This window comes from Marmota marmota, unplaced genomic scaffold (assembly GCF_001458135.2).
Source record: "Marmota marmota marmota unplaced genomic scaffold, marMar, whole genome shotgun sequence".
Classification (NCBI taxonomy): Eukaryota; Metazoa; Chordata; class Mammalia; order Rodentia; family Sciuridae; genus Marmota; species Marmota marmota.
The window spans coordinates 6,855,172-6,863,578 of NW_025999842.1; the positions used below are offsets into that span (position 1 = coordinate 6,855,172).

Here is an 8,407-nt window from a genome sequence, read left to right on the forward strand (position 1 = left end):
CCCGCCCCCCCCCCCTCAATTAATGTGAATTCTACTCTTCTTGAAGATTTCAGAGTTCATAACATTTCCTTAAGAGAACCTGATGTAGGTTCTTTTGATAAAATATTTCACACCACGATTTTTTTCCCCTTTAAAACTCTTATTTCTATTGGAAAGTATACTCACTGGGTGATTATTTACTGTTTATCTCCCTAAGGACTGCGTTTTTGTTTACCATTACATTTCCAGAATTTAGAACAATTCCTGGAAACTCATTTGTATTTAATAATTATTTGCCTAATGTGTGCAAAAATGAAGAAGAGCTCCATTCAAAAGCCTGGTTCTATGATAGAAACTTGATAGAATAGGTGGCAGTAGAATAATAGATACCTGTCCTTCAGTGTCTGCAAAGGTGAATATATCCTGATCCTCCAGTTTTGACTTTTCAAAGTTCCAAAGCACCAAGAGAACATCTGTAACAGCAAACTCCATAGTAACACACAGCTTGAAGACAATGTAACTCTCAGCACAAAAGTACTGTCCAAGCAAAAGCAAGAGAAAAGAGAAGAAAACCATGCTTTCGGCCTTTTTTTGGATCAATTATTATTATTATTATTATTATTATTATTATTATTATTATTATTTTAGTTTTATGACTTGAAAGTTAAAATTCATTTGGGAAAAATTTTCAGTAAGTTATATGTAATTATTTATTCCATAAGTAGGAAAACAAATCCTCCTGTTTTTATGGCATCTTATACCAAAAATTGGCATTTGAGACAGACTTGTCTTCTTACAAAATGGTCACATTCTCCATATTCAACTTCCAAGGCTACCTTCTTCCCCTTAGGACTCACTAACATGCTTAAACCCACTAAATTTTGATTTTCTTTTTGTGTTCCTGGAATATTGGTTTTGACACAGTGGAGTTTCTCTTCAGTGATCACAGGTGTTAATTTTTCTTGTAACCATGACATACAGCGCATCTCTTTGAGCATTATTCAAAGAAAGGGCTAGCTTTTCCACATACTTATCTGACATTTGCTCTTCCTTTCCATCCTCTGCAGGATCTCCTGAAGCAAGATCCTCTGGACTTCTTTTCTCTGTGCTTCCATGACTGCTTTCACTGCCTTTTTTCTGGGAAATCTTTGGCTCAAATATCACATTTTCAAAGGAATGTTCCATTGTGTTCCCCTCATTTTGTCCATCAAATTCTTGCACTAAAGACATTAGTGATAATTCTGATTGCTGTGTCCTCAGTTTCACTGTAAGGATTCATAAACCTTCATTATGTTGTCTTTTTCTAAATGTTTGCTTTCCATCTCATTTGAAGTTGTTTGGAAATGTGTGTTCTTTGAAGGTCAGCAGAAACATTTTGTTATTTTACTCTGTAGGGTTCTTTTCCCCATCTTTCAAGTGGGCCCCACATAGCCTTTAAAAGTTTAAGCCATTTCGTAAAATAATTCTGTTTCTTTACTGCCATGGATAGGGCAAATACCACCTGCATCCTCTTTAGTCTCTTCCTTTTCTCTAGGTTCCAGTCCCTGGTTTTCTAATATGCTTCTCCAGGTTCACTCTAATGGGATTTGTGGTGAGAAAGGGAGTTAAGAACTTTCTCTCAAATGTCCATTTTTTTTTAGGCTAGTACTTATGCAAATTAATAACCTTACACATTAAATACCTCTGGTACTGAGTACCCATGGAGACAGGGAATAACAGGATGAATCCAAGAGCTACCAAATGCCACCGAGTTATGAAACACTTGATAGAAACTATTTAAAGTTTCCAAATCTGAAACACTGGTGTGCTAAACTTATAATATAGAATTTATGTATTTGATACCCCATCCCCTCTGGCATTCAAATTCTGCTAATCTAATATTAGCCTGCCACAAAAGTTGTGGCCACAATATAAACCAACTAGACCCACAGGAGCCAAAGTCAACTGTTGCAGCCACTGTCTAAAGTCAGGTAGATCTGTGGTGCTATGACCGTCTATATCAAGTGAAAAAGTTTTCATTTACTTACCTGTTGGTGGACAATTGGCCCAAAATGCTAGTGCCTGAACCCATATCCCATGAACTCCATGTGGCACATCAATGGGTTGAGATAGGAGGTACCACTAACCTTCTCCCCTCTGGGGTTTTGGCAGATAGAGGATATGCCTAGAAATTGCAGGAAGAAAAGACACATAAGTACAGAGCTTACTGAATGTGTATGAGTTCAGTTATTTCCAAAAAGATTTTAAAAAATATGCTTTAGCCAAGGTACAAACTCAAGGCTCAGATTCATTTATTTCTCCTTAGAAGTGTGAGATACACAAAGACCAACCAAATCGGAATAAGCAAAGGTTATGAATTCAGAGCTTGCTATGGCAAAGGAGTCACCCATCATTACATGCCTTTCTACAGAGACTCAAATGCAGACAGACTGGGACAGCTTCATAGTAGGAAAAAGGGAAGCCTTTAAGTGTGCCCTGATTAGGGGGAAGCTGTATGTGGGACAACTTGAAATAAGGCATTCTATGTGATTGATAGGGGTGCATACTTGGCTTTCTCTAGTACTTTCCAAGTTGAAAGTAGGGACCAGATTAAGGTAGTTGTCAAATACTAGCCATTTGGGGCCAATTATTACAGAGCTTGTTGTGCTTCCTGGATTGTTCCTAGAGATAACAGTCTGACTTCTTACAGGTCTGACTTACAGCTGGCTAGCTTCGTGGCTAGTTGTTAGAGATAAGGTTTGCTGAGCAGGTGGCTGCAGGTGTGGGTCAGAGTGCTACTTTTGTATTTGATGTAGGATTTGTCAGTTTGTATATTCATCCTTTCAGGAGTAGAGGTCAGAAAGAGAAGATACACCCTTTCACTAGGTTAGTTCACACATCCAGAGGAAGTCCAACTTTTTAAGGGCAGAAATTTAAATATGAGAGAAGGGGAAGAGGTAGATTGCACTTGCCCACCAATCTTGAAAATTCCTATGGAGAATTTGTTCCCAAGTAATCAAGAAAAATAATGTATAAACACAAAGAACCATAAATCAAATTCAAATTAAAGTGTATGTATAGTGCAGAAAGGATTTCTATGTGAAATAACTTACTCTATGAAGATGCTGACACATTAATTTGCAGTAAGTGGTGACTGGATACAGAAGGTACCAGGTCCCTTAAATATACAAGTGTGCCTTACAAAGAGAGGAAGGGAGAAACCAAAATGCAGAGAGAGCCTGAAAGTTCTGAGCCATCAGCGCTGTGAATCATTCACAGAGATTGGGGAATGTCACTGCGAATGTTGTCTTTGAAGTAGAACATATTGGTTTAGACGCACATACAATGGCCGTTCCACGGATGTTCTAGTGAAACCCCTTAGCCTTGCTCTTTGATTTGTGTTTCTAATCATCCTGTTGATGGGCTGGCTTTAGCAGAGTGTGCCCTGGTTAATATTCATTGTGATTGATCTTATAGTCTGATTTGGGGCTGATGGAAGGGAAAATGAAAAGTACTTAGGAGACTAGCCAAAATATCTGCATAGCATCTATGAAAAATGGAAACCCCAAATGCCCTGATATCCGATCTAATTTTCTGGTTTACCTAATGCTAATTGCTTCCTGGCCTTACTTCTCAAAATGGACCTTTAAATTTCAGATCTTCCATTTAGAAGTCCAGTGTTTCATCCCTTTCCATGATACGGAAGTGAACACATTTTCATTTGCTTTCTTGGGCTTTCCTTAAAGACAGTTCAATTAACCTCTAAGCAGTAGGTTTGACAACTCTGACTTTGCATCTAACCATTTTCTTGAATTGCCTCCTCTACTAGGCTCTTGGTAGTAGGATCAGGAAATTATCACAAATGATTCATTTATTTCCTAAATCAAATCAAGCATTGGGAGCTTGTATAGCAATCTTTTGTGGTTTTATTATTTTTAGAATTAATTTTTAAAGGAACTGATTTTTAAAGGGAGTTTTTTTTCTTTTATTAATGTATCTATTGTTCTTTATGCTATAGATTCACCTTGCCTATATTTTTTATTTATCTTGTTTTTCTATAAAAAACTTCTGGGTAGATGGAAAAGAAAAAATGTAAGCAAGCAAATTAGTTCAAGGGCCTTTGGACCCCCCTTTTATATAGACAGTTTGTTCCCCTAGAGCATTTTAAAACTGCTCTACTGCCCTTCCCTGTATTTAATGAGACCTGTGGGCAAACACATGATTCAGTGGAAACTAAGAGGCAGAGTTTAAATATGCTCCGATGACAGCTGGCTTACTGGTGTGAGCCGTTGCAAAAGAACTTCACTAATGGTTCAAGCAGATGGACAGAGGGAAGAAAGCTGAATGTTAGAATGTGTGAGAGGCCAAAGGTCAAGGTGAATGAGCCTGGGATTTCCTGAGGTCTGTGGGTGTTTTTGTGTTGCAGTCCAAATTGAGGGTTGTTTTTAATTTGATGCATTTTTCTAAACTTGAAGTAGGTTCATTAAACAAATAAAAAAAAAAAAAAGAGTCTCAATTCTTCATTTAGTTTTCAGTTAAATTCTGGGTTTTAACTTCAAAGATAATACAGCATTTATTTAGCAGGTATAACCATTTATGATACATTTTAAAGGTAAGTTCAAAGTTGTTTACTTTACAAAATTTTTTACAAAACATAATCCTTTGAGTTTTTAAAAACATTAACAAAGTCTGTATGTTATATCCTTTTTTCCCTCTTTTTCAACTTAGAAATATTATTTTTCTGCTGGTGCAAGGGAATTACAAAACAGTATAAATACATTGCATTAAAGAATAACTACCATTTGATTCTTTCTAGAAAATCCTACTTTCCAGACACTTGCTGAGATTTAGGTTAAAAATCTGGTGCTGCTTTTCTATTTCTTCTGATTTTGTAACTCTTATATCTTTCAGCTTTAATCAAGCTTTATTGAAGGCAAGACATTAACTAACTTTTAGTTTGACAATCAAGCCCTTTAAAGGAGGTCATAAATTTAAAAGGAAGATTGTTTTTGTTCCAGAAAAGAGATTATTTTGAAAGCTAAAATATATGTACCACTTATGAAAAGAAACAAAGTAGTGCTTTGTTCCAGAAAGCACAGTTCTCCATTTCTCTGGTTCCATGAATGGAGCAGGTCTCAGGAAGAAGCGGAGCAAGGTACCCACCAGCCACCCAGGTCTCAAGCCTTCCTTTCCAACGGGGATGCCCTCGGCTCTGGCAGTTGCCTTGGGGTCAATTATTTATTCATTTTAAAGTGAAATTTAAATTATATGAAACCAAAAATTTAAGGGTGTGTAAAATATTAACACAGCAATTAGATGTATTGTTTATCACCTTGATTTCCAAACCTTTTCAGACTGAAATTCATTTGGGAGTCATAAAAAATGGCCAGGACTGGCCATTAAAAAAATTACCTCAAATCACAATTAGCAGCTCTTTCTTTGCAGTTTTCATACGTCGTGGAGGTACTGTTTGTGTTGCCATTTCAGGAATAATTCATTATGATCAACTACATTTTAAAAATGAGTGCACAGGTAGAGGCTGAGGTCATTCAAAACCAAACAAGTTCAAAATTCAAAGTAACATCCTTCCCAGAAGAAATTGATTTTTCTTTTTTTAAAGTTTTCATGAACTTTGGTTTCTGGTGACCTGTGGGATGAGGTCTTTGAAGGCTATAATTCATAAATGCTTATTACAGGGGTTCTTTAGGTAATAGGACCACCCCCCCAAAGAAATTAGAGAAACAAAATATAACGCCTACAGAAGGAAAGAATGCCAAACATTTACTTTGTTCTCATAAAGTTCTCAGCAATAGATATTGGCTAGAAATTTTTAAAATTTGTGTTCCAAAAGTGACTTCTATAAAGAGAAAAGTATCAGTTCCACCGAATCAACAAATTTTCCCAAGTGGCTTTAACCTAACCAGCCATGTTTTTGAACAAAGAGGCACAGGTTTGAGGAGCTAAGAATTAAGGAAAAAAAAAAAATGTCAGTAAATGGTACTTGATGGTGTAAGCTTGACTTATTTTTAATATAATTAAAATGTGGCTTAATAATAATAATACTATAAATGTTTAAACTACTGGTTAGTCATTGTGAGTGAATTTTTACAGTAAATTTTAGTTGTTGCCTTTTCACACTTTTAAAAAACACATGCTCAGAAAACTTCCCTCTCAGGGCGCTGTGCAATGGTGAGGAAAGGGCTCCGGGTGGAGATGGGGTCAGCAAGTCTGACACAGGACAGAGGGCTCCCCTCACAGTTTTCTTACTGACTGTTTTTGTGAGCTTGAGCAAATTTGTTAACCTCTTTGAGCCTTTATGTCCTTAGTGGGTGTGACACCTAACCGGCAGGGTTGCTGCAAGTTTTAAGTAAGACAGTTCATGCAAAGCTGTAACCTCTGCTTAGGAAATGTGAGTTTTCTTCTTTAAATCACTTGAAACATTTATTCAGACACTGTTCTATGCTAAATGGTTCATGTGGATGCGTCTTGTCTATCTTCAAAACAAAAACCCAAACTTATATGGTAAGTTAAATTGTTGACGTTCTGCACTAAGAAACTGAAGCACAGAACATGGAGTAAGTGGCTTAAGTCTGAATCTGCTCCATTCTAAAGCCTGTATTGTTAACCAGGAATTTGCTGTGGAAAGTGATAGCTATGTGAGCTTGGAAAGATGACATAAATTAGTACTAGTATGGGAATCAAAGAATAAAAAAATAGATCTAACATCTAAATGTTAGATCCTCTATATAAATCACATATATATAAAACAACAAGGGAGAAAAACATTGTAAATGCTTGGCCATGATACAGAATGTCTGTTGGTGACTCCTCTATAATGAAGTTACTAGGATGCTGGCATCAGTAAACTTTTCTCTAGTGTATACTGCATTAATCAGACTATGTTCTAATAACAAAGAGCACCTACATTTCAGTAAGCTAACTCAACAAAGGTTTTTTTTTTTAAATTGTAAAAAGTCTATTGCAAGTTCTCCACATGATCACCCTTAAATACAGTTATCTTAATCTCAGGTCCCTGTCACCCCTGCATGGAACTTGCTCTGTGATTGACACGGCAGAGGGACAGGTGATGAAATGGCTTTCCTGGGGAATTGAATTTTTCCACCCTCAGCCCATCAACCAGGGCTAGGCACATGCTCTGCTTAACTTAAGGGGAGGAGGACTGAGAATTAGAGCCGCAATCTGCACCTATATACTTAAGACTGTCAGTAAAGAGGCTTTTCTGAATGTGGCTTTTATGACCATTTCATTTATATAAGCGAAAATTCCCTCAGCCAGTAGACAAGAGTCACTTTCACTTCAGCCATTTCTGAGTAAGACACATTCAAATACTTAAAAGGATTCGGGGGCGGGGGGTTGGGGGGGAAGTTATCTGGAAGTGATTTTTAAAATGAACATTCACTGATCTCCAGTCCGAAGGGATTCTGTAATGTTTGCTCTGCTCTGTTTCAAGCAGACGATGATCTTCTAGTCAACAACCTGGAAAACAAAGAAACAAAGGAAACCAAAGCAAACCAAAGATCTGAGCTGTGTGGCTGGGTAGGACCTGGTTTGTATTAGGGATTGTTCATTTGTGCTTGGGCACTGAGAGCAGAAAGGGTGGTGGGAGAAGTGTGAGGGACTTGGCCTCTCCAGAGCACCCAAATTCTCAGGTTCTTCCAGGAGGAGATTTCTGCCTCCCCCAATTCAACAGCAATAGTAGGGAACCTGTGGCTTACATGGTGCCATAGCAAGTTATCCTAGCTCCATAGCATTTTCAATAATTTCATAAATCAAAGCCATCTCATGATCACTGTCAAAACACTTTTTGTAAACCAACACATGTATGTACATAAACATTATGTCTATTTGGATTTTTTAAACAATTGCTGTTCATGTCATTCTTTTGGAAATTATCCTATTATTTCTTAAGAAAGCAGAATTCACTTCTCTGTTATAAACATGGTGAAATTACAGGTATAAAAAGGGATAGTGAAAAGTTTCTGGTAGTTTAAACCATTTATTTTCCTTGGCTTTGAATTTTTGTTTTTAACAGGTCAAGTGCTGCATTTATTTGTTAAAGGTAGTAAGTAGACTACAAAAAAGGTTATTTCAAAAACCGTCAGCTCAGCACATTTACGGAGTACTCAGTAGCTATGAGCCAAAAATGTAAAAATAAAGTAACAGATAAGTAAATCAATTAACTGAACAATCAACTAAACCACAAATGAGGCATTTACTTTTGTTCTTTAATTTGTTGGCATCTAAATCTGTACACTCTCTGAAGATTTATATTCGTGGTTTTACTTTCAGTATGTCTTCTTTCTAATATTTCTATGAGGTATTACATGAAAAAAGAGTTGCATCATCCAAAACATTTGGGAGCTGGGTGTGGTGGGGTATGCCTTTAATCCCAATGGCTCAGGAGGCTGAGGCAGGAGGATCATGAGTT

At 36.9% G+C, this 8,407-nt stretch overlaps 1 long non-coding RNA gene across 2 annotated transcripts in view; it reads right to left on the reverse strand.

Annotated features, from left to right (window-relative positions):
* LOC125617293 overlaps positions 1 to 5,496 on the reverse strand; it is a 64,110-nt gene extending 58,614 nt beyond the window's left edge. For both annotated transcript variants that reach the window (XR_007348280.1, XR_007348281.1), the window contains exons 1-2: positions 5,371 to 5,496; positions 2,007 to 2,143 (exon numbers count right to left, since the gene is read on the reverse strand). This is a non-coding gene — a long non-coding RNA (uncharacterized LOC125617293). The remainder of the gene's footprint in view (positions 1 to 2,006; positions 2,144 to 5,370) is intronic.
* Between the last annotated feature and the right edge of the window lie 2,911 nt (positions 5,497 to 8,407).